The 23,799-nt window shown below is 34.8% G+C and overlaps 1 long non-coding RNA gene across 3 annotated transcripts in view; it reads left to right on the top strand.

The window, feature by feature from the left end:
* LOC125171888 (uncharacterized) overlaps positions 1–23,799 on the top strand; it is a 44,080-nt gene continuing 20,281 nt past the window's right edge. For 2 of the 3 annotated variants that reach the window (XR_007154477.1, XR_007154475.1), the window contains exons 1-3: positions 1–72; positions 2,917–2,992; positions 20,539–20,612. This is a non-coding gene — a long non-coding RNA (uncharacterized LOC125171888). Of the gene's footprint in view, positions 73–2,916; positions 2,993–20,538; positions 20,613–20,735; positions 20,812–23,799 lie in introns of those variants that run through there. The other variant, XR_007154476.1, reaches the window with a different exon arrangement.

The raw sequence follows: 23,799 nt of genomic DNA, 5'->3' as shown, positions 1-23,799 counted from the left end.
GCCGTGGCACCACCGGACAAAATGGCGGGAGCGGGTGGCAGCGACGGCCAAGCCCTGGCTCCCAGGATGGAGGTAACGGCTGATGCATTTTGGTCAGCTGGCGCTAGGCATTACGGGCAAGGGGAGGAGATCTAGAGAGAAAGAAAAGCCCACCCCAAATTGCCCATTTTTCTCACTAGCTTGCGGTTTGGCCGCGGAGAGGGACGACCCTCAGGGAGTGAATTCTTAAAGTGCTCTTGAGACCCAAGGGCTTAGTTTAAGATTCCACCCATAGCTGGAGCGCAGAAGTGACGCCAAAGCCATGCAGAGGCGAGGCTTGCAGGCCTCTCTTGCTTGGCCCTTTTGCTTTGAGGGTAGCCACGCGTGGTCCGGCAGTGCCTACGACGTTTAGTTTAACCTGAAAAATGTTAGGCCCTAATTCAGATGGACTGGTTTTTGTTGTTATTTTCACTGGCTATTTGATTCTCTGTGATCTTATGCACATTTTCTGGCTAGAAATTGCCAACTATCTCACCAGCAGCCTGCATTTCTTAAGTAAAAATGTAAATATGACCTATTTATTGGGCCCCCAAATTTTGACCCACTAACTTAAAAACCAAAGTTGCCGGGCAAATTAAAATACCAATAATATTAAGGTATTTAAATGAATTAGACTTATTCTTGGAATTGGAGCATTCTAGATTGACTATGGCAAACCAGTGTTGGTGGATTCATAGTTAATAAAAAGAATCTTTGAGGTGGCCTAATCCAACCCAATTTTGCAGACAAATAATTAAATGATTTGCCTGAGTGTCCATAGATGATCTAGTACTGTACTAGTTCTACCTCAAATGTCATTACCATAAACAAAACAAAGAAAGGTAAGTAGTGAAAGAAAAAATAAATTTGTACTGCAAAGCCAAATAAAAACTGATTTGATATTGTCAATTACTTCCTATCATAAGCATCAATAATTAAGAATTAACTGTTACCTTGGTCTAGATCTGTTGGTTGATCTCAACCTAAACTTAAAAATTTTTTAATATTCTAAACCTTTACTGTTTCCAGTAATACTAACAACACACCACTTAACTCTCACCACTATTGCCTTGAGATTGTTTTCTCTGCTTATTTTTTATTACACTTTTTATTACTCCTTAAGCCACTACAGATTCATGTAAGGATACTTTTTCTAGTTTTTAAACTCCTGTCCCAGTGGTTATCAAATTTGAGCCACACAAATTGGAACCACTACCCTATCCTATATCAGAGCTCTCCCAACAATCTCAAGTTCATTCCTTTTAGCTCCTTATTTTTTCATCTCTGTAGTAAAGATGTTGAACTTGACCCCCAAGTACACAATCATTTCTAACATTCTATGATTTTGTTTCTTTCTATGTTGTCTTGAATGTTCATTAGCAGGACCTGGAATAACCTTGTTGCAGTTATTTAATTGAGTTAATCCCTGTGTTACTATCGACCATATTTAAGTACCTCTGAACTAGCCCACTTTTTCCATAAAATATTTTAAATTAATCAGTGGCAGGGGTGAGTGGAATAGATTTCTTCCACCCTACTCAAAGTGGACTAGAAATCACTCAACAAATTCCTCCGTCTCTAATTGTATATTCATTTCCTTGTTTTTTCAATAACATTTACCAAGTGTCATGCTCAGTGCTGAAAAGAGAAGACATTCTTTGCCCTCTAGAGGAGAAAAACTATTGCAATCTAATATGATGAATGTTAGGAGGATATGTAGTATATACTACAGGAGTTTAAAGGGGCACCCACTTCAACTTGGAGAAACTAGTAAGCTGAGCCTTGATAAAGAATTAGCTGGGAGAAGAAAGAAAAGAAGGGTATTTCAGGCAGACGGTACAGCATGTGCCAGTGCATTGATGAATGCAAGGAATTCTACATCATTGGATCTTGAGGAGTAAATGGAGATTTGATTAGAATAATAGGCAGTACCTTGATCATAAAGGGTCTGAGGCCTCTAAGGATTTGGGAAATTTTATCATAAGTGTTGTGAAAATCCATTAAATTTCAAAGCAGGTAAGTACACAGTAAGGTTCAGAAGACTTCAGCCAAGTTAAAACCAGATAGAGCAAGTTAGCGGGCTACTTCAGAATTCAGACAATGTGAGTGATCCAAATGAAAAGAGATAAAGGTTCTGTGGAGGCTAACAGAGTCTATTTGACAGGTATTGAGGCCCTCATAGTCTTGTGGGGGTTTTCAGTTTGCCCCCACATGGGATGATACCATAATAGAATTAAAGTGGAAAAGAAGTCTCTCCTCATTTGGCTAATTTATGGTGATAACATTACTAAAAGAATGGAGGCTCCTTTGGCTTTCCTTCCTACACTAAGAAGTCAGAGTAATTTCAGCTAATCGTTCTGAGTTTCTCACGGACTAGGAAAATCATTCAGTATCTTTTTAAAAATGAAAAAAAAATTTTTTAATGTTTTATTTATTTTTGAGAGCAAAAGAAAGAATGGGAGCAGGGGAGGGAAAGAGAGAGGGGGAGACACAGAATCCGAAGCAGGCTCCAGGCTCTAAGCTGTCAGCACAGAGCCTGATGCAGGGACTAAAACTCACGAGCTGTGAGATCATGACCTGAGCCAAAGTCGGATGCTTAACCAAATGAGCCATCCAGGCACCCCCCTTTTTAAAAAAATTATTAGATCAGGTGTTTAAGTTGTAATCTAGGCTTGTATCTGGGGCCTTTTGGAAATCAACCTAAAGTTTCTAGTTGTTCCTTAAATGAAATAGTTTTACTTATAAAGGACTTCAATAATTCAAATATAATTTCCTAGAAAATTTACGTTCAGATGATTAGCAAAACAAAATAATAGTTGTCAAATTTAAAATTATATTTAATGCTGAACTGATTTGATTTTGAACTCTCTCATTGGCATTTTATGTTTTATAATTTAGATCATAGAAATGAGTGATGAGTTAAGAAGCAAGCAAGAAATTGTGAATGGATTGAATATATTTTTGGAAGAAAATGGTATGTTTTCAAAAGTTTATTCCTTTAAAAGACATTTTTGGTTTTAAATTTGCTTTCAGGGGCGCCTGGGTGGCGCAGTCGGTTAAGCGTCTGACTTCAGCCAGGTCACGATCTCGCGGTCCGTGAGTTCGAGCCCCGCATCAGGCTCTGGGCTGATAGCTCGGAGCCTGGAGCCTGTTTCCGATTCTGTGTCTCTCTCTCTCTCTGCCCCTCCCCTGTTCATGCTCTGTCTCTCTCTGTCCCAAAAATAAATAAAAAACGTTGAAAAAAAAATTTAAAAAATAAATTTGCTTTCATTTTATCTAAAGATGTTGATAAATAACAGCAAGTTAACTTGCAGGACAATGATCCTATTCTGCCCCAAAATATATTTTAAGTAATTCACTAATAATAATATCAAAAAACATTTCTGTGTGTCTTTATATATAAATAGCTAAATGTACATAAGTTCCTTATTACCTATTTTTAAGTTCCTTGCACTTTTTTGGATCTGTCTCCTTAGCTTCCCTAATTACATAAAAAGAACTATCATAGATCAAACATTTTCCCACATGCATAGTGATGATCCTTGATGTCCCACATAAAAAGTAAGATTCCCCTCCATACATGTAGTTTCTAATTTGTCAAAGATTTTTTATAGGCACAATCAGATTGTAGCTATTTTTTCCACTTAAAACCAAAATTGAATGTACAATACTTCTCTGCTTCCAAAGTTGGAAGAAGGATACTTCATATTTTCTAGATTTCTTCAGATGAGAAGTTTGAGGATGCCCTGTATATACTGGTGTAAGAGTATGGCCCGAAGTCAATACTTCTCAAAACTTTACTGTGCATTTGAATCTTTTGGACATCTTCCTAAAATTCATGTCTGATTCAGTAGTTCTGGAGTAGAATCTGATATTCTGACATTTCTACTGGCTCAGATAGTCTGGAGTAGGATCTGATATTCTGCATTTCTCACATTTCTGTTTGTTAACACAATTTATGTGCACTGGGTTAATAAGAGTGCATATAATCCTTTGGCTAAATGCTAGATTCTTGAAATCGAATACAGATACATTTTTTAATACAAACATATTCTGAAAAACAAATAATCAGAATTATGACTGTTTATGGTTCTCTATTCTCAATTTCCATTGGGAAGTTAGATTTAGATTTTCTTATGGGACATCATTCTTTATTTAAGAAGTTGGACTTCTATATTCTCAGAAATGTTACTGAGGTAGCTGGCTCCAAAATGGCCCCCATCAATTCTTACCTTCTTGTACCCACAAGCCATTCCCCCATTAAGAGGTGAAGAATGTTCCTCCACTTCTTTGAATCTGAGCTAGTTTATGATTACTTTGACCATTAGATTATAAGTGACACTATATGCCTTCTAAGACGAAGTCATAGAAGCTTCGTAGCTTTCCTGCAGGCTCGCTTGAAACAGCTTCCCTGGGGAACTCAGAAGAAGTCATTCTTTCTATGTTGAGTCTGTTTTAGAAAACACAAGCTAGCCAGGTGGAGAAAAGATGCTTGACTACTTTTTTCCCAGTTGTTGAACCATCCTAAGCTCAGGTGTCAGACATTGAGGGAAGATGCCTTCAGATGTCTCTAGCCTCAGCTATCATCTGTTTACAACTATATGAAACACCCCCAGTGAGAACTGCCCAGCTGAGCTCTTCAGCCCTCAGAACCACAAAAGATAAATTGTTAAACCACTAAGTTTTGAGGTGGTTTAAAAATTTTTTTTAATGTTTATTTATTTTGAGGGAGAGAGGGACAGAGTGCGAGCAGGGGAGGGGCAGAGAGACAGGGAGACACAAAATCTGAAGCAGGCTCCAGACTGAGCTGTCAGCACAGAGCCCGCGCGGAACTGGAACTCATGAAATGTGAGATCCTGACCTGAGCCTAAGTCAGACACTTAGCCGACTGAGCCACCCAAGCGCCCCTGAAGTGGTTTATTATACAGAGACAGAACACTTATATTATGCCAGTTTGAGGAGACTTACTAAAATGTTCTGTTGATCTTTCAGAAAATGATCAATATAGGAGTTGCAAATTCATCTGAAATTTTCATACAAAATATTGTAGTCTTTTTTAATATAAATTTATTTATGAAATATCTGGCATTTTAATTTCTTCTCATAAAAATGTTCTAGCATTAAAGAATTTATTTTATGTTTTGTGATCATGCTTTTGAGATTGGAGATAATACTAGTTTTGAGGATTATTTAAATATCTTATTTTCAGCTCTTCCACATAATCATGAGAATTTTCCATTTTCACCTGTCCATGTTGTCACCTATCCATGGGATCAAACTATGAGTGAGAAAAAGATTAATATTGTTTACTGAATATTAACTTTTCTTTTTTCTTTGATTCATGCTATGATTTGTCTATATATTGCTCTCCACAATAGTTTCTTAAAGGAATCTCCTTTGGGCACTTTACCACTTTCATAAAGAATGATTTTAGTGACATTTTAAAATTTATTCACTCACTCCATTTTCATCAGACATCTGTCATAAACCACCTTAGGGAATTCAAGACCCAGAGGGATTCAAAGTTAAATAAAACATAATCTCTGCCTTTAGGAAGATGTAGTCTATTAGAATAGTCCACAAATAACTCTATTAGAATCAATATTTTTGAATGAGAGGAATAAAAATGCAGGGAAGTTCAGAATAAATGAAAATCACATCAGTAAGGGTGATCAGCTTCACAAAGAAAATTGCACAGCTGGGCTGTGGGCCTGGGAATTTATCTTGTTGGCATGGTTTTTTGTTTGCTTTATTTTTTCCCACTTCTCACTTTTAATGAAATATTTTCACATTCTTTCATCATGGGTTATATTATGTTGAGTATACTTTTAACATAATTTTATTCCATTTATTTAAATTTTAAAAAAGCAGTTCACCCATTTTTCCAACTCCCCACCGCTAGCCTCTAGAACCACCTATTTGCAATCTGTACCTATTAGTTTTTTAGATTCCACATATAAGAGATCATATGGTATTTATCATTCTCTGACTTATTTCACTTAGCATAATACCTTCTAGGTCCGTCCATGTTATTACAACTGACACATGTTACAAATGTTTTTTATGGCTAAATAATATTCCATTATATATATAAACCACAATTTTTTTATCCATTCATTCATTAGTAGACACTTAGGTTGCTTACATATTTTGGCTTGGTAAATAATGCTACAGTGAACATGGGGGTGCATATATCTTTTCAAATAAGAGTTTTATTTTTGAGGGGATATATATCCAGAATAGGGATTGTTGGACCATATGGTAATTACATTTTTAATTTTTTGAGGAATCTCTATACTGTTTGCATGTGGTTGTACCAATTTACATTCCCATCAGCAGTGCACAAGGGTCCCCTTCTCTCCACATCCTTGCCTACACTTGTTATTTCTTGTCTTTTTGACAACAGCTATTCTAATAGGTGTGAGGTGATATCTCATTGTGGTTTTTATTTGCATTTCCCTGATGATTAATGGTGTTGAGCATCTTTTCATGTACACGTGAGCATCTGTATGTCTTCTTTGGAAAAATGTCTGTTCAGATACCCTGCCCATTTTTTAATTGGTTTGTTTGCTTTTTAAAAGAAAAAAAATTGGAACAGGAAAGAAAAGGTGACTTGAACACTGTTTATTTCCAAAAAGGACTTGCAATGATTACCATTAAAGAACAAATAAAATGAGATCAAAACCATTAACATAGATGAAGACATTCAAATTAAATAGTAAAGGAAAAAGAAAGTGAAAGAATACAGAAAAGACAAGATGAAAATGCTCTCTGGGTGGAGAGCACAGCTAGAGTCAATAGGAAGAAAGGAAGAGGCCCTCGGGTTGGAGGGAACCTGTATTGTTTGATCACTGCCAAAGTTCTTCCCTTTCTCCTCCTCACCCATACCTCATAGGACTCTGCACTAATAATTAATCCCAGTGCCTGGACATCCTTCAGCTGGCCAAAATCTCCTGTGTGTGTGTGTGTGTGTGTGTGTGTGTGTGTGTGTGTTTTCCAAAACAGTGAGGTAAACTCTAAACCCTAGCACTTATTTTGTTTGTCATTTATTTAATGCTTAGTATACTTAGTATTAAAGTCACTTAGTATTGTAATTTTTCTGGGGTATAATTTTATCTCTGCTTATCTTTATCACCTAGCATGGTGCCTAACCCACAAAGCAATCTATAATTATCTGTATATTTGAATGATGACATTTTATTTAGCACACTCTGCCTTTAATTTCAAGTCTGGAGGTATTGACAAACCAATACTATTCTTAATCCCCATCCAAAGGAGAGTCCTAGGAAATAAGATTAGAGATTCATTTGGAAGCAAATTTTGAAGGGCCTTGAATATCAGGCTAAATATTTTCAACTTTAGTAAGAGCAGCTAAAAATTTTTAAGCAGGGAAGTAACATAATCAGAACTGTGTGTTAAGAATATTAATTTAAAACATGTTGAAAATGAATTGGAATGGATAAGAATAGAGATGAGGAGGTTAGTTGAAAAAAATCACACTGCAAAATTCCATTTACATTATATCTTAAGTGTCTTAGTAATCTCATGTTCATTGTGTTCATTCAATATAGAAGAAGTTTCTTTAGAAGAGCTTGAAGAATTTGACATTCTTGAGGTATAAAAATACATTATTCAAAACTTAAATTCAATCAAAGTAAATTTTAAGGCATATATTTTTATTTTGTATTTTTCAGTTCTAAATGATTCTTTTTTTTTTCAAAAGTTTATTTTATTTTTTAGTAATCTCTATACCCCATGTGGAGCTTGAGCTCAGGACCCGAGGTCAGGAGTTGCATGCTCTTCTGACTGAGCCAGCCAGGGACCCCTTCATTTTTCAGTTCTAATATTTGCCAGTAAAATGTGTTCATTAGTGACTCTGGATGATGATCAAACCATACTTAACAAGAATGTCGAGTTCATGGTGCACATGGACAAAAAGATGCTTTAAATTCATTTAATTTACCTTGATTTTCATAATAGCAAATTTCTGATGTTTTGCCTGGGGGAAATGTATATTTTATTATCCTTCTCTATAGCCTTTCTGGGCTCCATATTCTTATTGTAGTCTCTATACTTTCTCCTGCGTTCTACAGAGGCCTGAATATTTCCAGATCACCTCTTGTTTGTTCTTTTCTTTCCCAACTACGAATTATACTTACTCTCTTAATTTGGTTGATCTTGGCCAATTGTTAAAAAGAATTAGATTGAAAGGGACTTGTATCAATGTGAATGATATAAAGATACATTCTGTCATAACGGGAGAAAAACTATGGTGTGGATGACTAGGATATTTGGATTTTAAAATGAGTCAGTTGCCCTGAAATTAATCTCTATAAATAATTGAATTTCAGGCAATTTAGGGATATACATTTTGGGAGAGAATTGCATACTCTCATATACATGTTAAGCCTGATCCTAATATGCATTTTTCTTTTCCCCAAAGGAGGAAGAAACAAACTATAAGTGAAGATGGTAGTTCAAAAGAAGCACATGATATGTCAGTGAAATACACAAATTTCTTTAAAATCTATAACTTTTATTCAAATATAAGACATATATGTCCTATATTTATGAATCACCAGTAGTGTAGAATGTGGGCCTTTGAGTTGGAAAGCTTCAGGTTTAAATTCCAGCTTTATCTTTTATTAGCTCTGTTACTGCAGACTATTCAACTTCTATGTGCATCCTCTGTGTTGTATAGGGAAAATAATTTACTTTGCCAAGTTTTGTAAAGACAAAATAAGGGAAATGTAAAGCAACTAGTACAATACCTAGGACATGGTAGATACTCAGTGAATATGAGTTCACATCCCTTATTCTTTTGTCCTATTTCTTTTTAAAAAAAAATTTTTTTTTCAACGTATATTTATTTTTGGGACAGAGAGAGACAGAGCATGAACGGGGGAGGGGCAGAGAGAGAGGGAGACACAGAATCGGAAACAGGCTCCAGGCTCTGAGCCATCAGCCCAGAGCCCGACGCGGGGCTCAAACTCACGGACCGCGAGATCGTGACCTGGCTGAAGTCAGACGCTTAACCGACTGCACCACCCAGGCACCCCTCTTTTGTCCTATTTCTTAAGGGAATATAACAGTTAAAAACCAAAGCATTTTATTTATTTTTTGCCTGTTTGCCTTGCCCCTGCCTCCTTCTTTCCTTCCTTCCTTCCTTTTTTTAAAAAGTATTTTAAAAATGCTTAATCTTTCACTGTGCACCGAAGTATAACAAATGTATATCATTTTTGGTAAGTAACTCATCATGACAGTATCTTAGAGTCAGAAACCATTAATGATTAGATGCTGACAATAATTTGATAGTATGAATTTACAGTTAATTTTCTACTAAGCTAATGAAAGAGAGCTCCTGTGTAGTTAAAAATAATTTATATTTTCATTGAAGTTTGCTGTACTATATGGATATTTTTGGTCTTATTATTCCTAACTCTTCAAAGAAAAGAAGAGAACATTTTGAAGGTCCATTTCAAGCATCTCTGGAAATGTATTGAATTTCTTTATCTTTTTCTTCTCAAATTCTTCTCTTACTGATAATTCCATTTTAGAAACAGATTGCATCAACTCCAATGACATAAAGTATCTTTCTAAGCCAGATCTGAAACCACTGTCACTATAATAACCTACTTGGGGTGCATAAGTTTTATATATTTCCGGGAGCAAATGGACAATTCATGAAAGCTCTTCTTCCAGCTTCTCCTTGTTTTGAATAAGCAGATCATCTTTATTTCAACAAAATGCTTTAATTGGGTGACAGTATTGAAGAAGTTAAAAGTTACATGTAACCTAGAGATTGTACCAAATCTTTTGAACTCAGAATGGAATGAAGTAGAAAAGTGAGAGTAGGGACTAAAGCTCTCCAAGGGTTCAGGGTAATAATAAAGTAGTTAAAATTAATTCAAAACTTATATTTACTAGATACTATTCTAAGCCCTTTGTATACGTTTTTTTTTTTTTAAGATTTATTTATTTTAGAGCACAAGCAGGGAAGGGACACAGAGAGAGGGGGACAGAAGATCCAAAGCGGACTCTGCACTGACAGCAGTGAGCCTCATGTGGGGCTCAAACTCACAAACCATGAGATCATGACCTGAGCTGAAGTTAGACGCTCAACCAACTGATCCTCCCAGGCACTCCAAGCCCTTTATATATGTTAACTCATTTAGAGAACTAGACATTGCCTGAATTGTAAGTACAGCTTTTAGGTGACTTGAAGTGAAAATGAGGACTGCTAAAAAGAAAAAAAAAAGAGGCATCCCCACAAACATATTTTTTCATCTGTTTCCATCTTTTCTCTCACATACACATTATATATACTTCATTTTATATGTTGTCTTCTCCATCTTTCTTGTGTGCCCACACGCTTCTCTGTTCACATGTTTTGTCTTATGTATACATATATGCTTTTAGCACACATGCATCTGTATACATATAATCACTATTGCACACTGCGCTCAATCTCCTAAGTCAGGAATATGGCAGCTGTTTTAACATCTCCATGATCATCTTGTCCGTTCTACCTCCAAAAAGCTCTTGAATTGCTTCACTCATCAAAACTACTGTCCTAGTCCAAACTCTAATCACTTTTGGCCTCAACCATATTGAAAGATCTCTTTTTTTCTTTAGTCCTACCTACTTATTCATATTTCCTGTTGCTACCAAAGACTCTCAAATACAAATCTAATCAAACCATTCTTCTTGCTTATAATCATTGTTATAAATCAAAATTCTTAGTATGATGTATCAAGCACGTTATAGCCTGGCTTCTATTTTTTCAGTTCATTTCCAATCATTTTTTTCTCTTCTACCCCAAGTTTTGACATGCTAAATTGCTTGACATTTTCTAAAATACTCCTTGGTTTTCCTGCTTTTCTACACATTCCTCTCTTTAGAATATCTGTCTCCCAACTTTCTGCTACCTGCTACCTCCTGCTCTACTCTATCCCAGGTCAGTTCAGAGTCACCCATCAAACTTTGATTTATCCTACAACACTCAAAATTAATGGTAATTCTTGAGAATTAATTCTTGATCTTCTTGAGCAAATTGAGCATTCTCTCCTTATTATGTTTTCATAGCATCTCGTACCTATTTTACCATCCTTGCCACCTCACCTATTTTCACATTATACACTTCTTTATATATAGTTCCTCTCTCTGAATATATATTTCCTCCTTTTTTACATGACCTTCCTTTTTTTTCTACTGTATAAAAATATATAGGTTTCTAAATACGTCAATATTGTTTACATGTATGATTTTATAATATATAAGATAAAAATTATGTGTCCATCATCCCCACCAAATTTTGACACCTGAAGGACAAGCCATATTTTGTTTTTATCTTTAGAGGCTTTAAAACATCCTCGTACACTGGAATCACTAAATGAAATTTATTTATTTATTTTACAGTTATTTGTTAAGGGCTTTTATATACCAGGAGTGTTTTAGATGCTAAGAAATAGCAGAGAACAAACCACACCAAAGCTCTGGCCTTCAGAGACTTTATACTCTATGCTTAATGATTGTCTTAATCAATTGATGTAAACTTCCTAAACCCACATCTTCAAGTACAGAAAATATACAATTATTAAGCAGAGATTTTAGTGAAGTCATTTACTTATGTCACTTTACAAATTAATCTGAATTATTATATTCTAAATGTTAATCTGAATTAATGCTATTCCATTTTTTTAATAGTGTAAGGACACCTCAAAAAGTGTCCCTCAGGAGTATCTCATCAATGACAGATGAAGAGGTTAGGATTAAATTAACTAAGAAATTTGTCAACTTTAGTAACTAAATGAAAAAAAAGTAAAATTTTACCACTAATTAATTATTAATAACATATTAATGATTTTATTAATAATTAGTGTTATAAGAATTTAAGCTACTCTCCTGACATTTTTTTAGAATCTCAGGTAATTTCCTTTTTTTATGTGTTTGTGTATTTGTAAACATATTGTCTGTGTCACAAAATGAGAACAGCTTTAAATGTATGTATATACAGTTGAGACAGGGATTATTTACTACTGCGTTGTGGTGCCTCAAGGAGGCTGCCAGAAGTTCTCTTCAACTTCATATTTATTTATGAGTTAATTCAAACATACCAGAATATAATAGACTTTTATGCTTACCATTTAGGTTTAATCAAATTAGCCATATTTTCTTTAAATTCAAGGATCTAAAGTGTGGTCCTTGGCCTAGCAGCATTAACATATCACCTGGGAGTTTATTAGAAATGCAGAATCTCAGCCTATCCCCCATTCCCAACCTATTGAATCACAATTCTGTGTTTTAACAAAATTCTTTAGCTATTTGAAACTTTGCTGTAAATCCTTTTTTTTTTTAACTTTTTAAATTATTTTTCAACGTTTATTTATTATTGAGAGACAGAGAGACACAGAGCATGAGCAGGGGAGGGGCCGAGAGATGGAGAGACACAGAATCTGAAGTAGGCTCCAGGTTCTGAGCTGTCAGCACAGAGCCAAACGTGGGGCTCGAACTCACAAACCACGAGATCATGACCTGAGCTGAAGTCGGATGCTTAACCAAGTCGGACGCTTACCCGACTGAGCCACCCAGACTCCCTGTAAACCCTTTTTAAAAAAAGGTTTATTTAATTTTGAGAGAGAGAGAGAGAGCGGGAGGTGCAGAGAGGTCAGGGGCAGAGGATACAAAGCGGGCTCCATGCTGTCAGCGCAGAGCCCAGTGCAGGGGTCAGACTCAGAACTGTGACATCATGACTTGAGCCAAAGTGAGCCGCTCAGCTGACTGAGCCACCCAGGTGTCTCTTCTGTAAATCCTTTTTAAAAGGAAGATATAGTTTTGTTGATGGTTTCCTTTGCAGTGCAGAAGCTTTTTATCTTCATGAGGTCCCAATAGTTCATTTTTGGTTTTAATTCCCTTGCCTTTGGAGATGTGTCAAGTTAAGAAATTGCTGCGGCTGAGGTCAGAGAGGCTTTTTCCTGCTTTCTCCTCTAGGGTTTCGATGGTTTCCTGTCTCACATTCAGGTCCTTCATCCATTTTGAGTTTATTTTTGTGAATGGTGTAAGAAAGTGGTCTGGTTTCATTCTTCTGCATGTTGCTGTCCAGTTCTCCCAGCACCATTTGTTAAAGAGATTGTCTTTTTTCCATTGGATATTCTTTCCTGCTTTGTCAAAGATTAGTTGCCCATACTTTTGTGGGTTCAGTTCTGGAGTCTCTGTTCTATTCCATTGGTCTATGTGTCTGTTTTTGTGCCGACACCATGCTGTCTTGATGATTACAGCTTTGTAGTAGAGGCTAAAGCCTGGGATTGTGATGCCTCCTGCTTTGGTCTTCTTCTTCAATATTACTTTGGCTATTCGGGGTCTTCTGTGGTTTCATAACAAATTTTAGGACTGCTTGTTCTAGCCTCGAGAAGAATGCTTGATAGGGATTGCATTGAACGTGTAGATTGCTTTGGGTAGTATTGACATTTTAACAATATTTATTCTTGCAATCCATGAGCACAGAATGTTTTTCCATTTCTTTATATCTTCTTCAATTTCCTTCATAAGCTTTCTATAGTTTTCAGCATACAGATCTTTTACCTCTTTGGTTAGGTTTATTCCCAGGTAGTTTATGCTTCTTGGTGCAATTGTGAATGGGGTCAGTTTCTTTATTTGTCTTTCTATTGCTTCATTATTAGTGTATAAGAATGCAACTGATTTCTGTACATTAATTTTGTATCCTGTGACTTTGCTGAATTCATGTATCAGTTCTAGCAGACTTTTGGTGGAGCCTGTCAGGTTTTCTATGTATAATATCATGTCATCTGCAAAAAGTGAAAGCTTGACTTCATCTTTGCCAAATTTGATGCCTTTGATTTCCTTTTGTTGTCTGATTGCTGATGCTAGAACTTCCAACACTACATTAAACAACAGCGGTGAGAGTGGACATCCCTGTCGTGTTCCTGATCTCAGGGGGAAAGTTCTCAGTTTTCCCCATTGAGGATGATACTAGCTTTGGGCTTTTCATAAATGGCTTTTATGATGTTTCAGTATGTTCCTTCTATCCCGACTTCCTCGAGGGTTTTTATTAAGAAAGGATGCTGAATTTTGTCAAATGCTTTTTCTGCATCAATGACAAGATCATATGGTTCTTATCTTTTCTTTTATTAATGTGATGTATCACATTGATTGGTTTGCGAATATTGAACCAGCCCTGCAGCCCAGGAATGAATCCCACTTGATCATGGTGAATAATTCTTTTTATATGCTACTGAATTTGATTTGCTAGTATCTTTTTGAGAATTTTTGCATCCATATTCATCAGGGATATTGGCCTGTAGTTCTCTTTTTTTTGCTTGGTCTCTGTCTGGTTTGGGAATCAAAAAAAGATATTTGCAAATGATATATCAGACGGAGGGCTAGTATCCAAACTCTATAAAGAGCTCACCAAACTCCACACCCAAAAACCAAATAATCCAGTGAAGAAACGGGCAGAAGACATGAATAGACACTTCTCTAAAGTAGACATCCAGATGGCCAACAGGCACAGGAACAGATGCTCAACGTCACTCCTCGTCAGGGAAATACAAATCAAAACCACACTCAGATACCACCTCACGCCAGTCAGAGTGGCTAAAATGAACAAATCAGGAGACTGTAGATGCTGGCAAGGATGTGGAGAAACAGGAACCGTCTTGCAGTGTTGGTGGGACTGCAGACTGCTACAGCTACTCTGGAAAACAGTGTGGAGGTTCCTCAAAAAATTAAAAATAGACCTACCCTATGACCCAGCAATAGCACTGCTAGGAATTTACCCAAGGGATACAGGAGTGCTGATGCGTAGGGGCACTTGTACCCCAATGTTTACAGCAGCACTCTCAACAATAGCCAAATTATGGAAAGAGCCTAAATGTCCATCCACTGATGAATGGATAAAGAAGTTATGGTTTGTATATACAGTGGAATACTATTTGGCAATGAGAAAGAATGAAATATGGCCTTTTGTAGCAATGTGGATGGGACTGGAGAGTGTTATGCTAAGTGAAATAAGTCATACAGAGAAAGACAGATACCATATGTTTTCACTCTTATGAGGATCCTGAGAAACTTTAAGCCATGGGGGAGGGGAAGGAAAAAAAAAGAGAGGGAGGGAGGGAGGGAGGGAGGCAAACCATAAGAGACTCTTAAAAACAGAATAAACTGAGAGTTGATGGGGGGTGAGAGGGAGGGGAAAGTGGGTGATGGGCATTGAGGAGGGAACCTGTTGGGACGAGCACTGGGTGTTGTATGGAAACCAATTTGACAATAAGTTTCATATTTAAAAAAAGAGGAAGATATATATCCAGCAAAACTTGCTCCCCTCCCATGCTATTCACTTCCCTCTCTCACAACAGGTAATAACTATTCTAAAGTTGATATGTATCCTTTTTGTCCATAGTTTAAATTTTTATCACATAGTTTTGTATCACTAATTACACACATGCACACAGACTTTTTAAACTTTATATAATATATAAATGCAGAGTTTTTTCTGCAACTTTTTTCACTTGAACGGTATTTTTGAAGTTTATCCACGTCAGTCAGGAAATTCTTACTTGCCCCAGAGTTAACAAGATTTTCTCTCATGTTTTCTTTCAACAGTTCTTCTACTTTGTTTTTCATACATTAGAGTCACCAGAAATTAAAAAGATGATTTTATTGAGGGTATTGCAGGAGTGACAACATTCATTAGGAACATCTCAAAAGAAGGGGACCTGAATTTTATAAAGGCAGGTAAACAAGGAAGTTATAGTCACTGAGGAAGGGTAGAAGTGGGTCATATCTAGCAATAAGTTAGAACAGAGTGATCTTTTGTAGTTAATTGGTTCTGGAAACACAAAAAAAGTGGAGGGATTTTTCAACTACCACTTCTTTCAGAGAACACAGGGTTCAGCTAAAGTTCAACATTGCCACACTTAAGAATTGAGTTCATCTAGAATTTATTTTGTATGTATTCAAATATTTTTTATCATACAGATTATCAGTTTTCAGTTATCCTAATGATATTTATTACTGAGGCATATCCTACCTCCACTGATTTTTGAATTCCCTATTCTATTTCATTGGTTTTGTTTGTCTTAGAGTTAATACACAGTTTTTAATTATTATAGCTTTAGAAAATAAATCTGTTACAAATGTTCTTGAAAAGAACATCCATTTGTTGAGTATGGATTTATACACACACACACACACACATACACACACACTACATACACCCTTTCATTAGATCAGCTGAGGCTTGTTAATTGTGTTAACACAAACATGCATGAACTTTTGTTTTTTTGTTAGATATTGAGTACTGAAAGAGGATGTTAAAATGTTTTACTGTGATTGTGGATGTTTTTACTTTTGGTTCCAGTGGAAGGTTTTTGTTTGTTTGTTTTGTACTAATTTGAAAGTTACACACTGGTTTTGTTTTGGTTTTATCCCCATTAAGTGCCTAGGGACCATGCACATTTAGATATTTAGTAAACCATGTATATGACTTGGAGCAGAGGATGTAGCTGAAAATGCAGACTTGAAATAATTGTCGTGTAAGTGAAGCCTCTGTTGTAGATAAGTTATTCAAAGAGCATACTGAGAGGAAGAAAATTTAGAACTACATTTATTTATACACTTATTTAGAAAATAAGAATGGAATCCTGAACAACACTAATGTTTTAAGGAACAGGATGAGCCCATCTATATTGTTGAGATGAGACAACCAAAAAAAAAAAAAATGTTGCAGAGGCAGGGGAGATCAAGCAACAGTCATCCCAAAAGCCAAGGGAAATGATAACTTCAGGAAGAAGGGTAAAGTCAGTATTAAATGCTTAGGAGAGGTCAAATAAGACAAGGATTGCAGAATATCCTTTAGTTTTAATAGGTTAGAGACCATTGGTGAACTTAGCAGGAGTACTTTCAGTAGACCAGAAAGAATGTATATCTTATTTTAGAGGGTTGACAAGTTTATGAGAAAAGAAGAGTGTACACCTGAAGCATAATATAATGAGGATAGAGTGTGTTAGCCAAAGTAGGACACGAAGCCAAGTGAGAATTTTTGTTTTAAATATACTAAAAAAAAAAAAACAAACCACCCTTTGAACATGTTTATATATTAGGAAAGAGGCATAGAGAAGAATGTGTAAAAGTACAGAAGAGAGGGAATCATTAACAGAATAAGATAGACATAGGATCCAGCAGGATAGGAGGAAATAAAGATAGGAACTGATGGAGGAAATGGAGCATTAGGACCACTTTCTAGTGGAGGTAAGGCACACACCTTAGCTCTGTTTAATTGCAGAGTGATACATCTAGTACCTTTAATTTTGGGAAACATTTTAACTGCTGGTAGAAGAAGAACAGATTTCATCTTTTCTTCATTTTCTTCATGTCTGTCTAGCTTCTTGCGAGTACTTGAAACTATTTCTCACTGCAAGGAATGGAGACTTCCCTTTAGACCTCAGTCATTTAGTGTTCCAAGAAATTTGGATATTCTTCTCATAGACCATGATTCAGTGTGCCCATGTACATGAAAGTTACATTAGTTCTAGAGGATACTATTTACTGATTTTTCTTTGTCGAGAACTGGGGCATGGATATATATATATGTATATACATATATATGTGTGTGTATATATATATGTGTGTGTGTGTGTGTGTATATATATATATATATATATATATATATATATATATATATCCCTGCTTCTGAAGGGTTGAAGATCTTCTGAGCTGCCAGTGTATTATCATCACCTATTTTTCATGTCAGGATGATCTGGGATTTCCTTGGAGACTTTTTTCTTTTTCCTTTTTCCTTTGTCTTTTTTTTTTTTTTTTTTTAAGTAGGCTCCATGCCCACTGTGGGCCCCAGTTCAGGGCTTGAATCACAACCCTGAGATCAAGACCTGAGCTGAGACCAAGAGTCAGACACTTAACCGACTGAGCCACCCAGGTACTCCACTTGGAGACTTTTAATTCAAAGAATTTATAGGATTCTGTAATGTATCTACATTGTATCTACAGTGTCAGTTTTGCATAAATGTTCCACCTTTTCTAATTTGAATTTTTTTTTAATATGGCAAGGAAAAGGAAGCAGAGCAGACGCTTATCTATGTTGTTTTATCTAGGTCAACTTCCTCAGAGTTACATATCATTTGAAATAAACAGGTCTTTTTTGTTCACTTCCTGCTCTAAGCATATCTAAAAAGTTTCTTACATTGCCTCGATAGTTTTCATAAATCAGTTCTCATTCTGGGCTGACTTCAAAGACTCAGTTTTTACAGATTAGTAGTATCACTGCTGTAAATCTGAGCAGTTTACAAAGTACTTTCATATGAATGAGCTTAATCATTTTGTTTTATGTTCATTTCTGTCCTGCATATAGATTCTTGGAAAATATTAAGTCATAATGTTTCCTGAGTGAGCCATGACATTATTATTTTTATTGAGATCATTGGTAACTATATTGTCAGAAATAGGGTAATAAGTGGATTTTTTGCATCCACTCTTCTTTTTATCTATAATTGTTCAAGGGTCTTTGACCATGGATTCAAACCTATTTGTATAATAATTTTGAAATATTGTTTTTCTATGGTCCAAGCTGTGTGTTTTCCTTTGTTTGGCTATTGCCCTTTCTCAACCCTGGTATCTATGAATCTACTGTCTCTCTTTTTTATTCATCTATTACCCCATTGTCTATCACCTTCATTCTCTCTCTCCTTTATAACCTGTTATTATAAAAGCATTATCTGTATTTGCTTCTCTCCTTTTTACCTCCTGTTTGTTTTTTAGATTAATTTGTGTAAGTGTTGCTATTCATTTTAGAGAAGGTGAAAAATTCAAAACCAAAAGGGAAAAGGTTACCTAAATTCCTACCCAGGCCCAATTTCTGTTCTTTTAAAAGGTCTTTTTTTTTTTTTTTATGCACATAGACAGCATTCATGAAATTAAAATAATATTAAACATGGGGGTCTGTGTCTTGCTTCCCTGATCAGTAATCATGAACACATTGTCGTATCAGTAAATATGTGTTGCCATTTCAGTTACCAGTTAAGTAAATATGTGTTTACCATATCAGTAAAGATTTGTGTTACCATTTAAATCATAGCATAGTATATCATATAGATTTGTGTGAACTTATTTAAACCATATCGAATTGTTGCATTTTTGTTTGCTTCCAGTTATTTCTCTCCATTATAAACAATGCAGCCCACAAACTTTTTTATAAAAATATGTGCCTATTTATTTGCTTAGGATAAATGTGTAAGATGTGCAATTTTTACACCTAAAAATATGACTATTTTAAAAAGATGTTTTATACGTTACCACATTTACTCCCAGAAAAGATGGTAGTAGTTAACTCTCACATCAGCAGTAATTGTCAGTGGAGATTTTACCACACCTTTGCCAATGCCAGTTATCTTTGCTCATCAGGCAAGTAAAATATCTTGCTGTTATTTTAGTATGCATTTTATTGATTACTAGTGAATATGAAATATTTTTGTATGTTAATTGAGCATTCTGTGTCTTCGTTTGTGAATGCCCTGTTCTGTTTTTTACCAATTTCTTTTTCTGTTTAGAGTACCAGTAGTTTTATTATTTATAAAACCACTCTGCTGGAGAGAGTAAAACTTTGTTCTATTTTGTTGAAAATAATATTACCAGTTTATTATTTGTATTTAACTTGATGGTAGTATATTTTGCCACAGAGATGTTTTAGGGTTTTATGTAATCAAATATTGTAGAGGCTTTTTAAAATTTTTTTTCCCTTGGTATTCTAACAAAAATAATCACAATTAAAAATTATATAAATGTAATTATTATTTTTTTCTGCTACTTTTACATTATTAATGAAAATCTTCATGAAAATTCATTTGGTATGAGAAATGACATGGATATCTACTTTTCTTTTCTAAAATGTTAGCCATTTGTCTCAATAATTCATGTTTACCTGAAATGCCTAGATCATATGCTATATTATTATGCATTCAAGCATATTAGCTCTATGCCCTTGATTAAGTTACTTAACCTCTGCGCTTTTTTTATCCATAAAATGGAGATAATAAATTTTTTTCAAGAGCTAAATATGTCATTAAATCAAATGTAAATATGAATAAGACATATATACCATTTAACACATTGATTAACTCATACTATATGCCCAATAAATGAGTTATTATTATTTTTGGTTAACGTTGTTGAGTCTATTTTGTTATCAGATCTAAACTTTTTATAATTATTGCAATATGAGAAATTTTAATATATGGTAGGCCAAATTTTCCATCTTTATGATTCTTTGAAGTCTAAGAGATTATATTCATCTTAAGCTATGAAAATTGTATATTTCTTTACTATTCTCTACATATTATATAGATATCTGACTATTCTAAATACCGTTCTTAATTATTTTATCTGTTGTTTTTCCTGAGAATTATTACTAGGAATATTGTCTTTAGTTATCTTTTGTTTCCAATGTAACTACAGTTTCTTAAACTTATAAAATATTTTATTCATTTTCAGAGACTTAATATGAGAAGTAAGAAGTTTGGTATAATTACAAATGAAGAATTCAGAAAACCACCAGAAAATTCTTGGTAATTCCTGCCTTTCTAATCTAAAAAGTCTTTTTTTTTAATGCAAAATCTGAAATACTTGCTACATGATAGTTGCATAGTTAGAAATTTCTCAAAAAGCTTTTCTTTATTTTTTCCTTAAAGCTTTGGATTCAATATGTCAGCTGGTATGTACTGTCACTATTAAAAGTGAGTGCTTTCAGGGGCGCCTGGGTGGCGCAGTCGGTTAAGCGTCCGACTTCAGCCAGGTCACTATCTTGCGGTCCGAGGGTTCGAGCCCCGCGTCAGGCTCTGGGCTGATGGCTCAAAGCCTGGAGCCTGTTTCGGATTCTGTGTCTCCCTCTCTCTCTGCCCCTCCCCCGTTCATGCTCTGTCTCTCTCTGTCCCAAAAATAAATAAATGTTGAAAAAAAAATTAAAAAAAAAAAAGTGAGTGCTTTCAAAATGTTAAAGTAGACATGTGTAGGACATAAACACAATTTATAAGTTATAGGTATCAGAATTATCTTTTTCTTCGGTCAGCCATGGAAAGTCCATACTTTGGTGTTCAACTTTTGCTATCTCTTTTTTTCATGACCCAAAATTTTTGTTTGAATTTAGTCAGTAGGGAAGACCAACAATAGGAAGGATGTCAGTTTTCCTGCACATCTTAGCAGCACGTATTCTCTTCCCTTTTCCTTGTTCAAGTGCATTAAATAAAAATGATTCTTTGTTAATTATTTCTTAAGGAGATGATAAGATAAACTGAAGAAAAAGAACCTAATAATTGGGGAATGAGGAAGGAAGGAAATAGCATGGTTTAATAGAATTATATTACAAGGTACTGTAAAATAGGTTTTTTTAAGGATCTTGAGTATAAGAAAAACTCGAAGTGTAAACTATAGAGGAAACATTTATAAATGGAAGATCAGCAAATAAAAGTTGAGCAAGATAGCTGCATATGTTACATAACTATATATTGTGTTGCATAATTTTCTTTGAAAGATATAAAAACTTTACATACAGAATATATTACTGGGTTTAATTTTAATTATTGTGGGAGGTTATATAGGATAAGTTTAATACAAAATAATAGAAGAGGGATACCTGGGTCGCTTAGATGGTTAAGCATCCGACTCTTGATCTTGGCTCAGGTCGTGATCTCACAGTTCCTGAGATTGCATCCAGTTCTGTGCTGACAGCACAAAGCCTGCTTGGGATTCTCTCCCCCTCTCCCTTACCTTCCCCTGCTTGTACTCACTCTCTCTCTCTCTAAATAAAAAAATAAACTTAATAATATTAACAATATGGAAAATAATATGATTGCATTTATTAACTTATATTAAACACACTTATAAATTAAATTTCTAACCACAAGTCATAGATAGCTGAATTATTATTAAAATACTGCACAATAATTTGTATACATAACAATAATTCTTAGAGCAAGGGAAGATCTTGAAGAGAAGTTTCTATCATTTAAGGAAAATTAAGTTTTTTTATTGTAATTTGTATTAAGTATATCTCATTCATTATATTTTAATTCTTTGAGAATTGATAGTTAACATCACCATTAGAGTCAGTAAATATTTGAATGCCTTTTATGTGTAAACATTAGATTAATTCAAATTTTTAGATCATTCTATATTGGAAAAAGAGATGATACATTGCCTGTTAGGACACACTTCAGATAATAAGTGATGAGACTGATAATGTATATGATTTATAGAAAGTAAACTTAGCATTTTAGAGTCATTCTTAATATGTAAAAATTTTAATTTACAAGTAATATATGTAAGTGAAAAGATTATTCAAGATTTGCTTTCTTTGATTTCTGTACACTTTTTAGTAACTCTTGTATAGCTTAAAATAGGTTCAACTATATATTTTGATTAAATGGTGGTTAGTATCTGCATTAGGCAATACATGAAAAAATCATGAATTCTGTTTTCTTACATTTATACAGTGCTAGATGCCTTACAAATTGCCATCATATACATTTTTGTGTAATTCTCACAGATATACTATAGGTCATTACTCTGTTTTGCAGACGAAGCACAGCATGTTGAAGTGACTAACCCAAGGTTTGTTCCCAGCAGATCTCTTTTCTCTTGATTCACCTCCCTTCCCACCATGCTAACATTCTGCAGAGTTGTTTACAAAATTATGGTTACATTTATACTTTGTTATAAGGACAAGTTATTTGTTTCTTTTAGTCATCTCTGAATATATGAAAGTTGTTAACACAGAATGGGAAAAGATTACCTAACTGGATTCCTTAATGAGAAATGCAAAAACAATTTCCTAGTGAGTCATCTTGGCCATGTTGAGGCTAGAACCTGTTTTTTAGAGTCACTTTTGGGAAAAGATATTTGAAAATAAGGAATGGTTTTCTAAATGATGGTGCAGTTATTAACATTAGTAGACTTTGGCACTTAATCCTTGCATTTACACAAACTACCCTGAGAGAAAATATGGCACAGAAGAAATGATTTTGTATACTACAAAGAACACTGTTTAGAGTGAAAAGACCTGCGTTCAAATCATGGCTCTGGTGCTTTCTAGTTCATTGACCTAAAGAAAGTCATTTATCCTCTTTGAACCTTAGTTTCTTACTTAAAAACACGAATACTGCTATCATCTGATAGGATTGTCCAGGTGAAACAAGATCATATATGTCAAAACACTATATAGGGTTTTGGTTTTTTTTTCATTTATTGCTTCTAAAAACTATACTTCTGTGACTCTGTCATTTTTCTCTCCAAAAGGATGAGATTAAAACTCTTCTCTGATTTTAAAACTCTATCACCAATAAGTAAGATTTACAAATAAAGAAATTCAGGAATAAAATTTTCACCTAAAAGAAAGTTTGGTAAAGTGTTTGATAAGAGTAAGATACAATTATGTCATAATTTATTTGTCTTCTAAATCTGGATTTTTAGTCTTGTGAAGCTAAGGACTGCTGCAGTTGTATTTCCTAAGAAGTTGATGGTTTGTTGTAAGTACATGGTGACTCAGGTTTCCATTTGTCTCCGTGCTTAGAGAAATATTTTGAACTGTATTATTTATTTTAGAAGTGTGAAAATGAAGACATTTACCTAGCTCAGGGGCTGAATGAATAAAGGATATAGCAAGAATCATGCATTTGTCATAAGACTGATATTCACAATTCCCATACCTGCCACACAATAAAATCTGAAACTCGACATAATGGGAAAAAAATCCTGTAG

Source organism: Prionailurus viverrinus, chromosome C1, assembly GCF_022837055.1.
Source record: "Prionailurus viverrinus isolate Anna chromosome C1, UM_Priviv_1.0, whole genome shotgun sequence".
Taxonomy (NCBI): Eukaryota; Metazoa; Chordata; class Mammalia; order Carnivora; family Felidae; genus Prionailurus; species Prionailurus viverrinus.
This window is presented reverse-complemented; position numbering and strand designations above follow the sequence as displayed.